At 35.3% G+C, this 24,400-nt stretch overlaps 1 pseudogene; it reads right to left on the minus strand.

Annotated features, from left to right (window-relative positions):
• Positions 1–14: 14 nt before the first annotated feature.
• LOC113069089 (neuronal PAS domain-containing protein 2-like) lies at positions 15–23,166 on the minus strand (annotated as a pseudogene).
• Between the last annotated feature and the right edge of the window lie 1,234 nt (positions 23,167–24,400).

The raw sequence follows: 24,400 nt of genomic DNA on the forward strand, positions 1-24,400 counted from the left end.
TACATGGGTAAATAATGATTGTGTGTGTTTTACCTGACCACACTGTGTGTACAGACGATAAACTCTGGTTTGGAGTTCCACTGGTGGTATGTGATGTAATAGTGTGTCTGTAGCCAGATCCACTGCTGCCCTTTAGTCAGAAACCGATAGTAACAGGATTTTCCTTTCCCAAACTGCATCACTGCAAAACACACACACACACACACACACACACACACACACACACACACACACAAGATCAGTCGTGTCTAAAAATGATTTGAAAGCTTCTTACAGGGTCTTTCATCTTTCCTGGTAGGGGCATTTTCAGCTCCTCTGTGATTCACACAAACAGAACAAAATTTCCAAGACAGTTTACTGACCTAGTTTTTAAAGAGAAAGAGAGAAGAAGCGAGAGATATAACACTCACATTGTTTATGACACTGAGCAATCAGCTCCAGGTCATCCACATGGTAGTAATCGTAACCCGAAGTCCCTAAAACCTCAAACGGCAGGTACCCAATGATAGGAGAGGCCCTGTGAACACACACACACACACACACACACACACACACACACACACACACACACACACACACATTCAGTACATACTATCCACTCATACTATGCTTCTACTGAGCTGCTACCAGCACATGCACAATTCCAAGTATTGAACCATTTTACAAAACAAGAACTCAGTCTTATATATGTACTTTAACACCCAATAAACTGGCAGTGCACTAAAGGAATGAATCATGGGGGCTCAGATGAACCTGGAGACACTCATCACCATGGGAACCACTGAAATAAGAAAGATGGGTATCCATAGCTGACTGAGTCATGTATGTGTCTGAGTGTAAATAAAGAGACACTTAAGATTCTCCAAGGGTACAGTTATTTAATCCAAAATATCGTAACACTGTAATATTTTGAAATATTATTTTTATTTAAAATAACTGTTAATCTATTTTAAATAAATGTAATTTTCTTGTTGTATAAAAGTACAAAAAAAGAAGAAATATTTAGAATGCTTATTGTATTTTTTTTATGGTAATCATATAAAAGAAGCATTGTCCAACAGCAATTCCAGCAGGTAAAGTTACAGTGGGAGTCTGCATCTGTCCTGCCTCCCCTGAGCCCATTGAGTTCTAACAGAAACCATATGGTGTGTCATAAGTTTGGAGTGGGGTAACGGAGAATGAATGGGGGCAAGTCACGTGAGAGATATGATTGTACATGACTGGTTAGATTGGCCTTGATTGGTTCATGAGATAAATCCCGCCTCTTGTGTTCGTGCACATTCTGCATTCACGCATCAGTCAGATTTGAACAATATAATGGTGTTAATGAGAAGACTATTTTAAAAAGCAAACAATTCATTTTTTCCATTAAAAAAAAAGACTTTCAGAGAAAGTTAAATATTCATAAACTGTATAGGTTAATTTCCCAATGTAAACATTGTGTTTCAAAAAACTTTTCTTAACCGGATTGACACAGCAACACTGGCTCAACCAAAAGCAAGATTTCTGGTACAGGAATATCTGTATGACTGAGCATGAAAAAGACACGGAGTATTTGGGAAACCTGTTTGAAAACCACAATATTTTGAGTGAGTGATGTAGAAATGACACACTTCTCCTTTAAAAGTGAGTTTGACGAGACAGCTCTAATGTCCAATTATAGCACTGTAGGGAACAGGAACATCCAGTACTCGCACACACACCGTTATGTAACTCTCTGGGGGTCACAAACGCCTTTTGAGTAAATAATCTCTATGCTGAAATTTATGAATGGCCACAGCAGAATAAAAACACCATATTAAAATCCGAGTGTGAAAACAGATTCAAGCACACGCACATCTGATGACATCACTGGCCCTCGCAGCCATGCGTGGGACAGCGGAAAATCTGAATTAGCAGATGTAAGTGGGTCAGCAACTGATGAATGAATCAAATAAATGACATAATCAGAGAGGAGTCATGATTCAAATGGACGTAAATGAGCTTGCATAAAAGACCATGCAGAATCACAACATCAGAGGAGTCGTTTGCATAATGAACAGCATTTGACTCACCTATGAATCTAAGAGCAGAAATTTCCATTCCAGGCTGTGTCTTTGATGTGAATTCATCAGCACACATCCTCCACGTTGCACAGATCCTATGACACACACACACACAGGCAATAAGTCTGTCCTTAGTTTGACATAAGGATGAACGCAAGCAGTATGTGCATGTGATTTGTGCGTATGCGTTTTAAGTGCATGTGAATCAGTGTCTTGTGTATGTGGGGGTGGTTCCTCTGTTACCTTTAGGAACTGAGGGGTTCACGAGTCTCACTGTGGCTACAAGACAGATCTGCTCCTCTAGTGAGGACTGCAGGAGTGCGTGGGAACGCCAGCTCATAACCATTACATGAGGACAGAGGCACTGTGACACAAAGAAAAATGTTCTGTTTATTATTAAGTATTATTCTTAGACCAAGCTACATTTTACATATATTTGCACTATCTAAAAGTCATTAGCCGAAAAATGGCCAGATACCAAATGGATAAATTCTTATCGACTCCCGCAAGACGTCAAAATGTTGCTATGGTTACCTGAGTGACTGCTGTTCCATACACACAAGCAACGATAATATATGGGACACACTCCTGCATTTAATGTGGATGTCACTCCTGAAACCTGCAGTGTGTACGTGGCCATTGATCTTTAAATGCAAGATATTTGAAGTGTACCTAAAGTATAATTTGCAATAGTTCCACTTTAGCATAAACAAATATACTTCAGTATATCTGTAGTACATCAGCACTACTTCAGCACAGTTTAAGCACAATTGAGTATAAAGGGTATTTTATTTTTTTTAATATAAATGGTATTTTTATTAGGTACATAAATATGTAAATGTATCTGTAGTATACTTAACATTTCAAATACATTTATAGTACATTTATTTTTCACTAGGGGAATTCAAGTATATTTTAAATCTTTTATACCAACCAAATAAGAAAGTGAATAATAAAGTACGTATGGTAAATAAGTGATTACCAAGAACTAGTATAGTTCTGGCCATGGCTCGAATGTTTCTTGTCCAAGATTCTTCACATTTTCACATTTGTTATTAGAAAAGATGTAACCTTACAATGACTTTCTACATGCAAATGAGGAAATAAACCAATAATTCCAATGTAGGCAAATGCCTCCTCCTCATTAAATATCTTCCTCGACTAAATACACAGAAAGAAAAACAAAATGCATGTTCATTCCAAATGCTTGTTATCACAGCTGAAGTTTACTTCTAGAATCAAGTCATACATTTTTTTTTTATCTATCCATCAATTATTAGTGTCTCTGTTTGTGTTGCATGTGGCTGGGAGTACTAAAAGTGACAAATAAAAAACCCACCGTTATTATGAAACTTGAAATCTCCAACAAATTTGACATGTTCGTACGTGGGTGGTTCTTTTGGGTCAATGTTTCCCCTTGCTAAATGACAGCAGAACTCTACGTGTGTCTCATCTGAAAAGAAAGAAAGAAAAGAAAAAAAGTGCACAGGGAAAGGAAAGAGACTGTTAGCAGCTGATATAACAGCAATTCGGTTTGTCAGACGAACACACAAGGTTGAGGCTAATGTTCTATTACGGCTGTGGCCCCAGTGTGACTTTGATGATTATCCTAAAATAGAGTACAATAAGTCTCAACAGTCTCTATGTGTGTGTGTGTGTGTGTGTGTGTGTGTGTGTATGTGTGTGTGTGTGCACAAACGAGTGTGGCCAGTAAAAACAAGAGGTGGTGATGAAGGTGAATAATCAACAGTGACTGTTTTTTCAACCAGTATTGTTATCTCTCAGTATTGGTGAGTGTGTGTGTGTGTGTTTTATGGATTGGGGTCAGGGTAAGAGATGTATGTGGGATTATCAGGGTGTTGTAACAGATAATCTGTGTTACACTGCATGCACTGAGCCTCTATAATTAGCCATGAGTGTAATCATAGAGCACACTACAGCCAGCCACTAAGACAGCACGCACTCACAGTATACTGCATACATCTGTGTGTGTGTGTGTGCGCGAGTGTGTTGATCTGTGCATCTATGTATACTTACTGCTGTTGAGTAGGTCCACAGCAGAGGGCTCGGTCAAGAGCATGTGTGATGACAGAAGTTTATACACCTCTCCATGTTCTCGTTCTGGCAGGAAGTTCAAAATGTTCTGGTCCACCATATCTGACTGAGACACAGCAGTATCCATGACAACGTCACTCCTTGCTCTCTTTCATTAGTGCTACACAATGCACTACATTTCCCATAATACTAAGCACTTAGTAGTAACATTATTCACATAGTAGCATTATTATTATTAAAAGTAGTAGTGGAATTAGCAGTTATAGTATTAATGTTTATCAATTAAAATTACATAAAATATACCACCTTGTGGCAGTGTTGCTATTAAAACTAAATCTATTAAAATAGCTTTCGGTAATAGATCCTTTTCACATTTAAGGGTTTCTCAAAAGCAGATGATGTCATAGTTGGGTAGCTTCTATAGAAGTTAACTTTTTTTTTTTTTTTTGCATTTCCATTTGTAATTCAGGCAATGGTAATAAAATACCAATTAGAGTGTCATATAAGTGTTTTTTTTTAATGAAAATGATGTGGAATAGGTCCGTTTGAATAAAGCTGAAATAAATTAGAAATGTTAAGCTAAAATGATTAAAACTCATTAAATCTCAATCACACATCAAATAATATGTAAAACTAATAAAAAACTAATAATGAAACCATATCAAATACTATTCAGAATATTATTAATAAATACTATAATGGCACGGAATAAGAATTCTAAAACTGCCTGGTGGACAAAGGAAGCTTTCTGCTGTTACAGGAGGTAGTAGTTCTGTCCAACCCAACCACCATCTCAAACAAATCTGAAAAATATTAGCACAATCTGAGTAGATCCATAATGGTTACATGGCTTTCAGCTTGTCCTGTTCCTCAATAACAAGGGTCTGCTAAGCCCTCCTCTCTACTTAATAAGGTCAAAGGTCAAGGTAGGTTTGACAGTTATGAAAGTATCCATCAGAAGCATTCGACCGCATTTGTAACTCACACACAGCAGGAACTGAAATAAAGGTAAAGTCTGGAAGCAAATCTCATTAGACTGGCAGCATGTGATCACACAATGAATAGATTTTGACGCATTTGCAGCATTAAGAAAAGAGGAACACTGATTTGGGTTTATGAAATAGGCTTTTTTTCTGTAATAAGTGAAACCACTTAACTGCCAATTACCTTTCACTTCAGTTGGGGGTATATTTTCCACACAATTTCAGAAAAATATTCCATGAGCCATAGCACTTGACATTTCATGATTTTTTGATACTGCACAAATACAATTGAAGGTCTAAAAAAAATGGAAGCATTGCCATTTCCTAAGGACTGTTGTCAACAGCCTACAGAAAACCTGCTGTGTGTGGGCTGCCTTATCTAAGTTTAGAAAATCATGACAATTATATTACTAATAACATGAGTTTATCAGACTAGTCAAGGCATTCTCAGAGGTAATGAGTTCATTTGATGAAAAGTAAAGCACCAAATCAAGTCCTCTTGGATGTATTGGATTGGGGTTTATTGCATTGGTATCACATCCCTCACTTACCGGTAGATGACCAATGAGAGACGAGACACTGTCAGATACATATATGATGTTCCCATCTGTGGTAAGAGCTATTAGGAAGCCATCCAATGCCTGTCATAACACACACAAAAAAATCCATATGAATCTGCAGAAATTCTCATAAAATAAAATAAAATACTAATAGCAATGTTCCATTTGTTATTTAAGAAATTGTTTATCTAACAATGGATATTCTGTCTGTATTGAATCATCAGTCATTATATAGTGAAGGACTGAACTTAAATTTTAATATTGTTTTACACAATGTAATAAATGTGTATTCAATTCATCACAGCTGAGAAAGCTGGTTCTGAGAAACCTTGGTAGCTGAAGAATGTTGATTGTCAGCCTCTTGAGTTTGCACTGTGTTTTTTTTTTCTTAGAAACAAATGAAGGATTCCCCAACTCATACCATCTTCCACATTGCTGCTTTTACATGCTTTATTTACTAGACTTGTACCTTGGCAAAACCGAGAAGAGCCAGAGGTTGTTTTTGAAAGGACGTGTTCGAGTGTGAATGTTTCCTTAATGTTTCTGGAAACTCTGGGGATAATTCAAAAATGCTTCCGGTTTTAAGGCTATATGAATGTATATTTGCAGGTTATTAACATCCAGTATTTCTGCTACATGAATGAGCTTACATGAGTTTCCTTTATTTGTAATGTTTCTTTTTAAGCAGGCTCTCCATTTATGCCTGAAGCAGCGCTATAAGGTATCTCATAGCCTCGCAAAATGCATGATGTGTTGACAGCAAGGTACTTAAGAAATACATCTGGAGTGTGGAGTATTCGCACAGGGCAACAGTGAAACTGAAGGTTGATGAAGCAGATTTGACGGTAACAAGATTCCTTTACCTCCAGCATTAACTGGGTGAATTCCTCGTTGCTGAGGAAAGAAGGTTTCCAGTCCTGCCGGACCTCACAGCATTCTGTTTGCGCCGTGATCTCTGGAAAACATCAAACAGCGGGACAATGTTGTGAGAACTTGATTGTGGAATTCTGAGAAAGGAATCGTGTGGACTAATAGGTTTGGATGGAATGGGTGAAAATGAAAAGAAATTTCAATCAAACAGTAAGGAAGTTGGAAACGGCACTGGGATTGTTTATAGGAGCAGTGAAATCTGCTGCCAGTAAACGTTCTGCCGATGGCCTGACAGCTGTGCCCTGGATTCAGACAGGAAATGGAACTGGGCCCAACACACAGCAGCTCTTGGCACACAAAGGTGTTTGTAGTGATACTCACAGGAGCCTGAAGAAGTTAGCTCCTCTCAAACCAAAAATAAATTATTAATCAGAGTGTAAACCCTAGCATTAGTGAAATAAAACGCATTCAAAGTTTAAATCAATTGTGGCACTGATTATACAAACCGATTCGAATCAAATCAAACCATCTCCCAAACAAAATATCTGCAATTAGCTTGTCTTCTATGAGGTTTACTTCTCTGGAAGTTTATAAGAATTAAGATTTTTTTTTCTCTCTAGAACTGCATGTGACCACACATATGCAGAATATTCCTTGCACATACAAATATGAGGAACAAAATCATGATTCACGATTTCAGGTGATGCTTCGTTGAGAGATTATGTTTTGATGTTGATGTTTGAGTTGGATATAATTCAGTTTTGTTCAAATATCCAAAATAAATAATTTTTAAAGGCAATGAGAGTAAAAACTGGGAGAAGAAATTTCTGTTAATATGCACCAACATAAATGTCCATCAAACTACATTTATTTTTCCATCTGGTTTTTTTTAATGTGACCTTTCTCCCTCACCTTTCTGTTTCTGCAGGAAGTCAATGGTTCTCTGCAGGATGGTGGATTTGTCCATCTTGCGGGGGTGACCTTGACCCTGCAGCATCGTACACAGCTCTTTAATGAGAACATTGAACTGGTCTCTTCTCTTCTTCTCGGATTTATTACGGGACGCCCTGCAGAGAAAGTGAGAGAGAGAGAGAGATGGACAAAAAGCATTTTTAATTACATAGTTTTAATGATAATTCTGCTTTGAAAGTACAAGAAGACATCTGCGAAAAGAAAATGTCTGAATGCGATGATGGTGTTTGTGCATGATTTCTAATGAGAATCCCAGATATCTAATGAAATACAAACACATGTCTACTACACACTCTTATATGCTACAACAATTTTACAAATTTCAGTTCAATTTCAGGATAGGCTTCCAGCTAATGGTTTATATAAAGTCTCAAAATGAAAGAGCAAACACCTTTGCTGGTAACAGTCCATCTGTGGTGCACAACATCATGAAAACTGATAAAAGCTTGTTTTTTTTGTTTTGTTTTTTTACTTATGTTACAGAGAACATTTTCCCCCTCATTTTAATAATAATAATAATAAGAGGAAAATGTCAAGAGTCATGACCATTAGCATTTGTAGCTGTATTGGGACTAAAAACAAAAATAGTACTAAAATTATGGTATATATATATATATATATATATATATATATATATATATATATATATATATATATATATATATATATATATATATATATATATATATAATACATATAATTTTTCTTTTCAACCCTTTCAATTATCTGTAATTTTCATTACTCCCCTTCTTTCTCTTTCATCCCTAGACACTTTTTCTCAAGGGAAATCTATTGTGTTGAGTGAAAGTGTGAAGAGCTTTTAGAGGTGTGATTTCTTAATCACCTCTGGACACAATTAAAGTTCAAAGGTTCACAATCTAATGTGGGATTTTATTATTCAACATTGCACAATAATGTGTACTACGGCTATGAAGAGCTAAACACACAGACCTTTTTGCTCTGTCTTTCTCATCTTCATCCATTAAGTCATCCACACAGCTGCCTGTGCTGAGAGGGAATCACAGGAAAACACTTTATATTTCAAACTGATTTTTGGCACTCTGAAAATCGTACAAAACATATAGAAAAAGGAAAATTAATTCTAAGTGTGTAGAAAGCAGATGCTAGTATAGACTCACTCCCATTCCCTCCGGGTGGACGGACAAAGGCCTCCAAACTCCAAAAGGTTGTCCATGCTCACTCCTTCTCCCATTCAGGCCGTCTGGAAAGGCTAGCGTGTCCCATTCGTGTCTTCTACCTCCACCTGATGATAGTGGTTAGCCACTACTCACAAATCTTTGATGGCAAGCCACCGGTGTTGACTGCAGTTATGTTCTTACAGCTTGCCAGTCCTTAGCTTACCATCAAGATATTGTTTATCTTGACTCTTGTCTTCTCTTGCTAATGTACACTTGCAAAACTCTCTCCATGAAGGTAATGATTGAAACAAAAGAACCTGTTGAAGAAAACAAAAAGCATGTTTTAGTTGCCAGGTTTTATGTTGTATTTATGATTGCTTTAGTCCATGACTAATTTATTTCTGTAACTGAAAGTGTCTGACAATGCGAAGTACATAGTACTGGGCTGGTCATGTGATCTCAACTCAAAAAGGCTTTTTATAGACTAGAGGGTCTTGTAAGTAGGCCTATGCATATTTTTAAATACATTTTTCTTTTTCATCTCTCTATGTTTTTTAGTACACATGAATTTTTGCTGGAAAATAAAACAGGAGTCTTGTGTGCACGTTTCTTGGAAAAAGAAAACACATTGTTCATTTACATATACTACTGACAATGAAACAACACAAAGTTTTATTGAATAATAATAAACAATATTAAAAGTATCATACAAGTAGAACATTTGTTCATTGCCTTTTTGTGAAAGGGCAAACCTTTTTCTACACAATCAACAAAAAGTTTCAAATTAGTGATTTTTATATATTTTATTTTTTATTAAACTGTATTTACAAGTTTGGAAAAAAAGGAAAAAGACCACCGACATTAATTAAATATTCTCTCTCTGTCTCTCTCTCCCTCTCGGTCAAATGAATAAAACATTGGCACTTCTCCAGACACATTACACTTCACCAAAGCCAGCAGAGATACCACATACTGTGTGCTTCGTGATCAAAAATCAGCCAAAAATCTAAGTGTACAGTCGAAAACTCAGAAGAGAAATGTTAAAAACACAAACAAAACCAAATTAAACCCTGTGGCTTGTGATGATACATTGATGTGTAAAGACACCAAATGATCGGTCTGTGCAAGAAACTGAACCGTATTTATATCGGGGTTTTTTTTAACCTCTGAATCATGCAGTGTCCGAACTGTTAGAACTCTCTGGAGTGCGTCCTGGTGCTTCTTCTGCTTGCTTTATGGCAGATCGCAGACTTACAAGTGCATTACAACCACCTCAAATGGACCACTGACACTCGTCTGCGATCCGCCATAAAGCAAGAAGAAGAAGCAGCCTCCTCACACACACAACAGGATGCGCTCAGGAGAGTTCTAACAGTTGGGACATTGTGTAAATCAGAAGCAAAAAATGATAGAAATACTGTTCAGTTTCTTGCACAGGCTGATTGTTTTGTGTCTTTACACATCAATGAATCGACACAAATCACAGGATTTAATTTGGTTTTTGTTTGTGAATGCTTTCGTTGTTTTATTGTATGTTTTAGCCATGAATCCCATCAACCTCCATTATAAGAGTGATAGACTGCAACGGTTTGTGTTTAAAATCTTGGTTTGTGTCCTACTGAAGAAACAAAGTCACTTGCATCTTGGATGTCCAGGGGGTAAGCAGATATTTTCATTTTTGGGTGAACTATCACTTTAAAAAGTATTATATTAGTTAAAAAAATAGATTTCTGATAATTACAAATGAAAAGTCCCATCCAGACTTTTGCTTTAAACATGTTACTCTCTGACAGCTAAAATATTTCCTTTAAAATGTATTTAGTGACATCATTATATTAAAGAAAAACATTGCTATGAAATGTGATCTTATTTGAGACAAAGTGAATAGTACATTTATTTTTTTTCAACTGTTTCACTGATTGTAACTCTGTCTTGTATGAAATGTAATATTATGATGTAATCTTTAGGTTTATTAATGGTATATAAACCATATGTTTCTTAAACCAGATACATTTGTATTAAAAAAGTGAAAGTTACCATCTCCCCCGTTCCGATTCACTTTACTTTCACAGTGAAAATGTGTAGAATCATCATGCTATATGGAATGTGTTTGATAAAACTCACATTTTACATTTTCATCCTTTGTTTATTTTTTATTTTTTAACAAATTCAATCATAGGAATCTGTTGATGCGCCACAGAACCTGTTCATCATCCAGAGCTACACGTTCATTCATTAACTGCCTGCAATTGTTTCTCACGCCAACCTTTACAATGATGAAGATTCTGGGTGTATCAGAGCTGTTTTAGCTCAAGTCTAATTATATACACATGAACTGTTGATCTCCACCTTAGTCCAGTCAATAATCATTCTGCTTTGGACTAAAGCATAAACGGTTTGAACTGAGGTGCTGCTTACTCACTTTATCAATTTTTGCATTAAACATTTAATGTAATATCCGATGACAAAGAATTGAAAATGCACAAAACATATTGTGTTGACACCTATGCTTAAGCATTAATGCAACAATGACACAACTCTCAGGAAATGCTGCTTCGGCAAGGAGTGCCATGACCTAGAAACATCTTTTACACCAAGCTCTTTTCATAATCCAACACAACAGACAAGAATAAAGAGAAAAAAGTGGGAGAGAGAGAGATGAGTCGTTAAAGAGTGTATGAGAGAGTGAAAGGAGGGTGTTGAAATTGCATGCACACACAAATAATCAATGGGACAAATCTTTTCAAACTGCACCACAAAAAATAATTTTCTCAGTTAGAAGTGTTGTCTTGCGTTGGGTAGGGTATGCGACCCTACACAGGATAAGCAGTTTGGAGAAAAGATAGACGGAGTATTTTTTTTTCTTGTTTTCCTGCAAAACCATCTAAATATGTTCAAAACAACGTTATTGCAGTTTCAAAAAATTATCTGAAATGAAATTGCTTTTTCTTACCCTGTTGAGATGAAAAACTATTTGTCAATGAATCAAGAATAATACATTTAATTTAAGAGACTGTGTCTTATTGTCTTAAAATGCTATTTTGCTTCTTAAATCTTGGAAAGCAACTGGAAACCAAGACAAGATGTTAGAAAATAAAGACAAAACAAATCAACAAAAAAAAAAAAAAATGCTGAAGCCTGACACAGAATTTCATCAGTCATTAGGAGGATTTCAACATAAGCTAAGTTAGTTACAGTATAGGAATTTTTGTCTTGTTAGGAGGTTCTCTGCAATTAAAAGGCCTATCTTAGCAAGCTCAGTGTATTTTTGGCTTCTTGTTTGGACATTTGCCAGTAACGTAAGTCAATTTGGTTAGCAGCACCGCCTACACCAAGAATATAAATGAAAAAAATATAAGCTTTCTGCTTAATCATCCTTGCCAAGAGATTAGAAAAGATTCTCCCCCAACTAATACATAATGATCAGACTGGGTTTATCTCACAAAGACAAACTCACGATAATATAAGACGATCTCTGCATATATTAGGTCATATTCAGCAAGACAAACTTGAAGCCCTCTTTATTAGTCTAGATGCGGAAAAGGCGTTTGATTCCGTAAGTTGGCCCTTTTTATACAGGACTCTCGAAAGATTTGGTATTCACAAAATTTTTATCAAGGGCATCCGCTCATTATATAATAAACCATCTGCCCGAATAAAAATAAATGGGTACCTTTCAGATACCATTATATTAGAACGTGGATCAAGACAGGGGTGCCCAATTTCACCACTGCTTTTTGCGCTCTATATAGAACCTCTCGCACAGTGGATAAGGCAGACCGAAAACATCAAAGGCATCTGTATAAATGGAGCAGACCACAAATTGGCACTATATGCGGACGACATACTGATTTACTTAAGTAAACCCACTAACTCATTTCTCGAATTAATGAATCTTTTAGATACATTTGGTAGATATGCAGGATACAAATTAAATATACAAAAAACACAAACTTTGACTTTGAATTATACACCTCCAAAACATATTAGAGATAAATTCCATCTTGATTGGGATCAGACTTCATTGAAATATTTGGGAATATATTTAACAAAAGAAATTTCAACACTAGTAGAAGTAAATTTTGACCCACTTTTAATAAAAATCAAAGATGATATACATCGATGGAATGCCATCTCTTTCCTTAGCCTAAGTCATAGAATTGACTCGATAAAGATGAACATCCTTCCAAGGTATCTATATCTATTCCAAGCACTTCCTGTAGAAATTCCCTTAAAATGTTGGTCTGAATTAGATAAGACCATCTCTAGATTTATCTGGCAGGGGAAAAAACCCAGGATTAAATTCAAAACATTACAGCTTCCTGCGGAGGAAGGAGGCATGGCATTACCCAATTTCAGGGATTATTTTTATGCGGCCCAGACTAAATATTTAATTAATATATGTACTCCAACATATCAAGCTAGGTGGAAAGATATTGAACTTTCAATAATGAATGACCCCCCAACTCAAGCAATATTGGCACATAAAAACTTGGGAAGTTTTATAGATAAGGTGCAAAACTCATGGATTAAAGCCCAACTAAAAATCTGGAATACAATAAAAGAAAAATATAAATTGGATTGTAAATTACAAATAATGCACTGGTGTGCTTATGACCCTGAATTTAAGCCAAATATGTTGGATCATAGATTTAAATCTTGGATCTCAAAAGGAATAACAACATTCTACTCTCTTACGGAAAAGGGAGTTCTGAAAAATTTTGAAAGTTTGAAGAAACAATATGGTCTTGAGAAATCAGATTTTTATAGATACCTCCAACTACGTAATCATTTTGAAAACAACATTAAAAATAAGACAGACTTTGATGACCCAATACTGAAGATATTTATAGGTGCTTACCAAGGTGTTTCAAATAAAGGTGTCATTTCTAAATTTTATAAAGCTCTCAGGGAAAAAAAAAATCATTCTACAGAATACATTAAAGAAAAATGGGAAAAAGAAGGTAATTTTTTGATATCGAATGAGGAGTGGCTTGATGCCTGTAAATTTCCGTGGAAATGTACTAACTCTCACATGTGGCGGGAGTTTGGGTGGAAATGCCTTATCAGATTTTTTATTACACCAAAACAGAAAGCACATATTGTGGGAGGGGACGCTAAATGTTGGAGGCAGTGTGGGTTTCAAGAAGCCAATCATTGGCATATATTTTGGGGAGTGCCCAGTGATAAAACCTTTCTGGGTGGAGTTTCATAAAGTAATGGAAAGCATACTTAAAACCACAATGCCTTTGCAGTTCTCTACATTATTTTTTGGAATAACTGATTTTCAAACAAGATCCTCTGAGAGATACCTATTTGGCATTTTGACATCTGCTGGTAAAAAAGCGCTTACAAGGCGTTGGCTGCTTCCTGAACCCCCCACAATACAAGAGTGGATAGATATAGTAAATGATATTTATGTTATGGAAAAGATTACTTTTTCCCTTCGACTTCAGATGAATGTGTTCAGAAAAGTCTGGTCTAAGTGGGTTGAATATGTAAAGCCATTACAGCCAGACTTTGTGGAGATATAAAAAAAAAAAAAAAAAAAAAAAAAAAAAAAAAAAAAAAAAAAAAAAAAAAAAAAAAAAAAAAAAAAAAAAAAAAAAAAAAAAAAAAAAAAAAAAAAAAAAAAAAAAAAATGTACCCTTCTTTTCTAAGTGTGTAATGATTGTGTGGTACCTGTGGAGTGCTTTTTCCATATTGGAGGCCAGCGGACCCTCTCCACGGTCTCCAAGGACTGGGAACAAACTCTTGACTTTGTTTAGTATGGAGTATGATTATTGATTTTGTATCTGTCCTCCCCCGAATGATAGAAATGATTGTTATTATATTATTATTTAATTTTTATTTTATTTTGTTTGTTGTTGATCTTTGATTTGTGTTAAAAAAAGAGAAAATGGATGGGCAGAGAACAGTGTAATTGCATCTGCTATCTGTTGTTGATGCTGCTACATTAAAATAAAAAATTTCAAAAAGCTTTCTGCTTAAACAGCACTGAACGGCAGATGAATTTACAAAAATAGGTTTTCAGGGAACTACGCTAACCTTTTCCACTGGTGGCACTTGCGCGACTAACGCTCTATAAAGATATGTAATGGAATCAACCAAAACTTTAGACAACTGTCAGTATGACAACATTTACACAACTATCAATACTTTGTTGAACAGTTACCAAGCAAGCAATGCTTAATTTTGTTCAGTCTGTGGTGTGAAAGGTTGCATTAGCAATTAAAGAAAGAAACACTTAAGCAAAACAAACATGGTCAGATCCCTAATTTTTTTATTTATTTTTTTTTATCAATTTTACTGGTAGTCTACAGTATGAAGAATTTTTGGGTATAATATCTCACAGTTCACTGTATTTTGATTTATTTAGTATGTATTTGTCTGTACAAAAGAAGACTTTGAGACGCGTCTCTGCGTGCGCCCTGAACGGAGCGCGTGCGTCACCAGCTACTCAGTTCAGTTTTCCCACATCGCGGGGCTGAAGTCAACTTGATGTGTTGAATGCTCAGAGCACGTTATAAAACGTATTTTTAAAATACACATTTCTGTTTTAATAAATGCTCATAGTTAACCATAGCATATTGCCCAAAACATAAGATAGGTACAAAAATAATCAGTGATACATTTGCGACCTCGTAAAAATTAGAGTCACAATTTTCTTTTAAAAAGGTTGCATATGCAACCATTGTGGTCGCAGTGTAGTTCCCTGGTTTTCAAAATCAAATAGTCAGTGGGATGGCTGAAATTGTCTAAATTAGCATGGGAGGAAGCTGGTTTAAGGACACTTGACCCTGATTGGAGACTTTATTTCAGAGGCAGATGATCTGAAAACAGCTTCACCCAAACTTTCTTTGCAATTGTTTTTTTTTAAAATCTTTTTAATGATAAATAAAGATGACTAGGAAAAATTTATTGTACTCTGTCACTGTGCTTAAACTATCAGCACATATACACACGCATCAACTGTGGTTTATGAAACAATTCCAGAAATCTGGCAGTTTTTACTTATCAGCTGAGAAGAGGTATGTAAGAGATAAAGACTGACCTATATTCTCTCCCTCAAACACACACACACACACCTTTTTAAAACATGTTTTGCTCTGCATAATATCACACTGACAGATCTGTGAAATCTGCCATGCAACGTAATACAATCGTCTTTTATTTCAGGACCAAATGAAAAAACTAATATTTATTATACTTATAAATATTAGGTTGCAATTTCAAGTTTCTAAACCAAAAACAGGGTTGGTAATTTTATTGTTACGAAGACAAATGTGCTTGCTATATATCAGCCACAATTTACACAAATGTGAGTGTTTGCAATTTACTATTTCATACAATCAGGCTGCTTCGTAGCACAACGAGAGAGAGAGATTCATTATGATTTTTACCATACAAGAGTTGATTAAGAATAGTTTCACCAAAACGGTGGCGATGACCAGACAAGCACAAATGAGAAGCTGTAAGATTGAGTATACAGCTGGATAGAATTAGAATACAGACCTCCACAAACTATAAATACAGCACATACTGTATACACACATATCCACCCACATTTACACACACACATATGCTTGTATACAGATCACGCACGCACACACTGTTCGGTCTAATCCACAGTAATTGTGTCTGACAAATAGTTCAAGCCTTTGAACTACAGTTCGTATTTAATTCACATTTAAAAGGAAAATGAAAAAGATGATGAAAGAGAAGGGACACAAAGAGCAAGACTCTCAGCTAATGATTAATACAGCAGACTTTCTGCTAATAATAAACAGCAAATTCTCTGCCTATTGTATAATGAGCACATAGGATTCAAGTCTAGAGCAGCTGGATGGAGCACAACAGAAAAGAACAGAATTCAAAAGTTTTGAGTTACATTTTGTAAAATTGAACTGCTTGAAAATGCAGTTGAGTTGTGAAGCAATCACTTGTGCTTTAAAGAGAATGAATTCAGAGAAAATTTTCAGAGTGGATTTTACTTTTTTTTCCAGAAAGTTTTAATGACTTAATGCTAACACATAGCACACTAATAAGCACCATTTTCTTAAAATCAAAACAAAATTAAAAAAAAAATCTAATCAACTTCACCACTTGACTAGTCAGTTTAAGTTAACAATTGTGACTCATTCCAAACAAACACTTTTCTCATAGTAAATACTCTCTGTTGAACATAAATTCTCAGCAGATATAAACAGCAAACTCTGATGATAATGAAGCAGATTCCCTGGCGATAATATAAACAGAAAACTGTCTGCTTATAATAAACAGCAGTCATTCTGATGAATATACACTGTGTGCAGATAATGATTTCAGCAAACTGTCCAGGATTAATAAACACAGAAAACTCTAATGATAACAAACATGGTAAACTCTGTGCTAGTAATGATGAACAACTATAAACCTAATAAAACATTCAACTCTAAATTACAATAAACAGAACAAACCCTGTTAATAGCACATACAACAAACTCTGCTAATAATATTTACTCATACTGTCAAATCGATTATTGATTGATTTATATTATATATGAATATTAATTATATATATATATATATATATATATATATATATATATATATATATATATATATATATATATATATATACACACATATATATATATATTTTTTTTTTTTTATATATATATATACACATGTATGTGAGTGCATTTCTATATACACAGTACACACATACATATATTAAGTAAACAAAAACTTGTAAAAAAAAAAAAAAAAAGCCATATAACAATTTGACAGAACTGAAAACTGCACACTGTAGCTGACCAATCAGGATCAAGTCATGCAAAAAGTGTTAAACTTTGCTAATAAAAAACACAGCAAACTCTGCTAATAACAAATTCTGTGCTAATAGAAAAGATTAAATGGTATGAACATTTCATATCGTGATTATAGTGACCAAAATAAGTACGGTTTTCAATATTATCGTGAAAATATGAAACTGAAACAAACTGAAATAATTTCACCATGTTCTAAGTTGAAAACAAATAAACTTTTATTTATTAACACCAAGGGATATAAAAAAACTGCATTAAGAAAGACTTTAATACAATAATTAAAGATGAATGGGTTAAGATGAAGATGATGAGTTAGGATGAAACTGATTTAGCAGCATACTACTTCAAGATCAATAATTAAAACTATACAACTGCTAGAGAACACATCACATATGACAAAACATCAGTGCCATCATGAATCATGTGGATAATGTTCCTGAGTTGCTGCATCTTGCTCTCTAACACAGAGCTTTACTCATTCTCATTCACACAGCAAACAGCACTGTTAAACATGAATAAATTGTTTTCGAAAAGTTTATAGACACAAAAGAAGGAAAGAACAGAAGAGAAAGACTCAACCACATGAAGGAAGCCACTAAGAAAAAAATATATTTTTTTCTCTCATGCAGAAAGACCTGAATATCTCTTTTTGTCTCTGAAACACAAACAAAACACCTAAAAAAAAAAAAAAAAATTATATATATATATATATATATATATATATATATATATATATATATATATATATATATATATATATATATATATATATATATAGCTTCCAGCACGCACTTCTGTCCACATAAAGCCGCACACTCGCATTGTTAAAAAAATTTACCGTCATTTTTTTTACTGACTAACACTTGTTTATTGAACTCTTTATTGAATAATTACTTATAATTAATAAATATTCGAGAGTAAATATTGTGATTTCAAAAATTACACTCTAATTTATTATTGTACTGTTTTATAATGTATAATGAGGAGCATATATCTTAACAGTGTAAACAGAATCTATAGTTATTTGCATTTAGTGTAAATAGCATCTATCACTAAAAAAAATCTATTTTCACTTAGTTTAAATAGCATCTAATTGCTATTTACACTTAGTGTAAACAGCATCTATTGCTATTTGCACTAAGTGTAAATAGCCTCTTGTGCTATTTACACTCAGTGCAAACAGCCACTGCTAATATTTTAACAAACACATGTACATAGGCACATACACCCCATCAAACAGGACATTAACTAATACTGAACATGATCTGATCTAGTTTTCAGAAAAATGTGTGTGTGCGCACATTCATACCTGACCGTCCACACATAATCTGCCTTCAGCCACACCCAGTGATATGAAGCTCACACAAATACACGTTTATAACCTACAGCGTGGCCTTAAATCACACACACACACACACACACACACAGAGAGAGAGCAATGAGTTCAAACCAAAGTTCATATTAACAATCACTTCTTGAGACCCAAAGACACCTCTTGTAAACTCCAGAGCATGCAGTATAAGCAACTTTCAAACACTAGATATTAACATCTAAAAAAAGCACATAAATTTAAGCATCTTCAGTCATTTTTATTTCCAAGGTTTCCATTCTTGCTGTTGTATGTAGGTCACATTGTAACTCTATTGGAAACTTTTTGTCATACATATTCGTTTTAATTTCACATGGAATCATCATTAGCCATTTCCACATTCATTGTGTGAAAAATTTCTATATATATTTGGTTTCCATACCAAAAACAGTTGAGAAAGTGTCATCCGTACTGATGAGAGAATAGTGTTCACCGCTTTCAGTGGATATGATGACTGTGTTGAAAATGCGAAGATGCCAAAAATTGTTATGCAAAGAGTGTGTTTAATTTGCATCAGTTTGTGCATCGTTGCTGAAAAGAGTTGCTCATCTTTGACAGGCCATGATGCATGTTAGCATTGTAGGATCTAGCTACTGAAAGCCACACACTGTCAAATCTTTATTTCTAGCCATTTTGGCAGGAGTAAAAATGTACATATGAGCCTTTAACAACCAGATGCATTTACACTTGTCCAGCTGTTTCTGAAATGAGTCTCAAACCACCTCCTGAAGTGGTGTGTGTAATCAGATTGCAATCCATCTAGAATACATTTACACCAGGTCTTCTCATGATTAGATAGTTATCCGTAAGGGGCCAAGTATGAATAGGCCCATTGGAATGGTTTATGATGACTTTATATTTATAACTGTCTCTAAGTTCTGCCATTTTGCCACTATTATTTTATATTTGATTATTTGGTTACTAGGGCTGCACGATTAAATGAAATCGAAGTGAAATCATGATTTAGCTTGATGTGATTATTGAATCTCAAAGGTTTTATTTTTAATGAAATATATATATACAGTGCCAGTAATAAATACTGCTCATCTCTGCAAGCGCTGTGAGTTTGAGTATCTTATAACATACATCCGATTAAGCAACACACTCCAAACATCCTCCGAAACTAAATGAGAAGTGTTTATAAACCTGTTGTTGAAACATTATAACATGATTTTATCTATCTATGCTTCTATCTATATATCTAACTATCTGTGTGTGTGTGTGTGTGTGTGTGTGTGTGTGCTGAAAGCAACCACACAGCACATTAAATAATAAACTGAGCAAAGAGAACAGAGGTCACTGTAGGAAAGGCAATTATTCTTTTATCAGATAGTTAACTCCTTCCCCATTCTCTGTAACATCTCACTAATAAGAATCTTCCCTATTATCTACTCACACACACACAATAAACACAAGCTAACAAACACCTGAACATGACCAAATAAATGCACACGCATCAGACACAGGAGTGTGTAAAAGTAGCTGTTTGGTTCAGAAAGAGGTCAAGGGTCACACTCAGTGGTGAGAGCTGATAGGGGGCCCAGGAGGATTCCGGAAGGAATGGAATCACTCAAGAATGTTACAGCAGCAACAGGAAAGCTCACACAGTTTTAGCACAATGTTGGTGCAGTGTCACAGGAGTGTTAATGCGATGTTAGCCCAGAGATGTGTGTACTGGCCTCATTCATGAAACATGAGCAGAACAAATTTCTTATTGAACTGAATGAAACTTTATGCATGGTTGTACGAACGACATTGACCAAAATTCGTTCTGCTTGTGCTTCATGAATGAGGACCATTATATATACAAAAGCATGGACTTTATAGTCGATAGTTTAAAAGCCTCACATAGAGATAAACTACTGTTCAGATCTTGGGGTCAGAAACATTTTTTAAAGAATACTTTTGTCATGACCTTACTAATAACAAGTGAGTCTTTGACACATTTTCACCAATATAGCTATAAAGTGTATTTCTGTGTAGATCTGCATAGCTTTTCAATGTACCAAATATTAGTGACACACACCTACAAATATAAAGTTAACAACAGTATATCTAAATGTGTCTATGGCACAAGTATTTATAGTGCATTTTGTCTATTTAGTAATTTTAGTAATATGAAATATGAATTAGCAATAAATGAAGTGGGAAAAAAAAATCATTTGAAATTTAGTTTGTTTAAATTAGAATAACTGTTTAGTCAGCAAGTTGTAATTATTATTATTCACAAAAGCAGAATGCATATGAAATGCATTCAAGTAAAAAAAAAAAAAAAAAGCAGAGATGGAGAGCACTGTGAATCTTGTGGAGGGCTGATTCACTGCTGGGATGATTCATTCAGCAGTTTTATCAGCCAGGTGAATGGTTCACTGTTTCAATCAGCCAGGTGAATGTTTCAAGTGCACCTCATTCATCCATAATCACACACACACACACTCATCACAAACAAAAACATAACCTAGAGAAAGAAAAGGTCAGGAAAAAGCAACGAGGAACAAGCATCTTGTGCTTTTATAAAACAGCTTAATTTGTCTCTCAGGGCAATATATGCAGTACACACAGAAATGACAGAATTATTGAAGCAAACGGTAATTAGTAACAACGGGCTCCTGACCAGGGCAAAAGACAGAGGAAAACAGACAAGGACAGCGAGAGAACAATAAAGAGTGATTTCCAGGACAGCCTGACCCCCGTGCAAGCGGTGAGGGAATTATTGCATCACTTACTGTTTACAGTATTTTCATGAAGCTGAGAGCCCACCTTTAACCAGGGGCCCACCGTACAGCAGACACACACACACACACACACATACACCATTGACCAAGAGGCCCACGTAGGTATAGGCTCTGATACACATCTACACACTCATCCACACTGCACAAGTTTATACACTTGCACGCAAGCCTCCATCAAATGAACATGCAACAGCCTCCATCATGTGTGATATTAAAAGATCCTTAAATGACATTACAACTGACAACTACACTGACATATTGATACAACTGACATATTGATATTGCTGATAATGTTGGTTCTTAATAAAGAGCTTGGGATATTCGTCATTCGTAAGAAGTTGATATTGCTAAATTATTAAAAATTATTTTATAACTATTCTAAATATTTTATACATAATTAACATGAAGCTAAAAAGATGCATGCATAATAAAGTACATTGACAACGTGGTATGTACAATTGTAATGAAGTGCTAAATAATATTTGTGTCATAACTTTGTTCATTAATGTTCGTGGATGGAAAGCGGCGTTCTGTTGCCATGGTTGCTTCCTCAGACAGAACGCGACTTCTTTCTAGAGTCTACCTTTAGATGCTCTGACTAAAACATGTAGTCTAATTAATTTATAACTGCTTTATACATTCGTGTACATTTAACTTTACAAAGTCCGTTTTATATATATATATATATATATAGCCTATACGTTACGCGTCTTCTAACCCCTTAAATTGTTACTTGCAAAATAACAAATATTTCCTGAACCACAACAAACAGAACCCAAACATTTAGCCCAAACGGCAGGAGTCCAAAGCCACAGAACTAATAAGTTAGCCTAAAAACAAAATCATACCATTCAGCTATTTTCTTAAATGTTTAAAAGCCTGAGGTAAGTCTTCTGTATGCACCTTTTCAACCACTTTGGAATGAAGAAACTGATTAAGATATAAATTAAAGTGACAAATAGATGGAAACTGTGCTGAGGATGAAAACATTTGTATCGAGTAGGCTAATTAAAGTCAGACAGGAGCTCTTGAATTCCTCACACAAGTGCAAAAGTCATTTTTCAAGTCCCAATAGCCCGGCATTAAGTGAAATATCTTCCAAGATACTGAGAGAATGGATTCAGCGCATTGTACAGTGACCCATTTTAACCGCATTCCAAGATTTCAGAATCAATCCGGAACCAAGACAGTCCAATTAGCAAAAGCCACAGACAAAATATTAATAAGCCTTCATTACCATAACTGCATTGTCGAAAACCGGAGTGAATTTGTTTGGTTGCGCGCTCATTCAATCAATCCATCGCGCACGGGATAAAAAGATTAAGGTGCAGGAAAGCGTGCGGTAAACATCACAGAACCCGGCGATTCCCGCGTCAAACCTCTTCCACGCGACACTCACACGTCAATATATTAATATTCACAACTACGTAACTTAAGATTTCCACTTAGTTTCCACAAAAAGCTAAGAAACCAATGGAACGAGCGATCTTTAAATGTGTCTTTAAAAACAACCCCGAATACTTAAATAGTCTTAAACTTTCTTGTTTTCATTATAATATATAATGTAGGGAGATCTTACCGTGCGTTAAGGAGTAACGTTACCGATCCACACTTCACTTTTGCCCATGTCCCGCGCCTTTTCAATGCTGAATCCACGAGTGAGCTCATAAACAACCCACGAAAACAGCCACTCTGAAGTCGGACACGGGACAAAATATGTATAAAGCAGATTAAATGAAGAATCCCGGGATAAACGCGGTACGGTAGCGCACGCGAGTCGCGTTTAGGCGAAGTGTTTTCGTTACCGGGTCCACATCGTGCGCTGACGAGCGCCTGTAAACAGCGCAGAGCTGAAGCGAAGTACGAAAGTAGGTCAGACTGGAGCTCAATACTAAACCAACGACAGCACTATCCGCCCGCAGCCCTCGCACACACGCGCCAGAGAAAACACGCGTCAGAAACGCACTTGAACATAAATGCTCGACAGCGATCATTTTAAAATCATTTTCATACACGATCAGCTCATTTGGCTCTTGCTTTAGTGAATGTCATGCTGCGGTCAGCTCTAGTGTCTATGTGGAGCTGATGGTCGCCTTTCGCAAATGCACGTTTGCCTCAACATACCTGATTTAATACAGTGGAAGAAATTGGTCACACTTTATTTTAAGGTTCCATTCTCGTTATTAACAAACATTTTTGAGTTAACCAAAACTGCGACTTTTGCCTTTTGCAACTCCTAATTTGCTGAATAGGTAGTAAGGTAGTTGTTAAGTTTAGGTTACGAGGGATGTAGAATATTTTCATGCAGAATATGTTCTTTTATAAGTAGGCTACTAATAAAAAGCCAACATGTTAATAGTAGGCATGCTAATAATCAACTAGTTTTGAGAACTGGTCCCTATACTAAAGTGTTAGCCTACTGAAACAATTTCTTTAAAGATGATTCAACTCTTTGTGCTGTGTGAGTTAATCAAATAAAGTTAATTAATACATTGTATTATTATAAATAATAACTGTGAATAACTTGTGCATCTAGATATGCATCCAGTTGCAGATTTTTTATTTTATTATGTTTTATTTGTAGAGTGTCTTTCCAAAAATTCAAGGTTTCTTTACAAGACCATGAAGAGTGTTGAAAGTTAAGAGTAGCATTTTGAGATGAAACAGACAATTCTTATTAAACATGACTGGAAAGATAGGCAGAGAACTTTGTGTTAAAAGCGATTCTGTCAGATAGTTAAAAATACAGAATCATTAGCAATTATTCAGGGGGGAAAAAACATTTAAGTAGAACAGACTTGTACAGCACAATGCAAATTGTCTATGAAAAAAAAAAGCAATGTGACAATTCAACAGTGACCA

The sequence above is a fragment of the Carassius auratus genome, unplaced genomic scaffold (assembly GCF_003368295.1).
Source record: "Carassius auratus strain Wakin unplaced genomic scaffold, ASM336829v1 scaf_tig00000842, whole genome shotgun sequence".
NCBI classification, from domain to species: domain Eukaryota; kingdom Metazoa; phylum Chordata; class Actinopteri; order Cypriniformes; family Cyprinidae; genus Carassius; species Carassius auratus.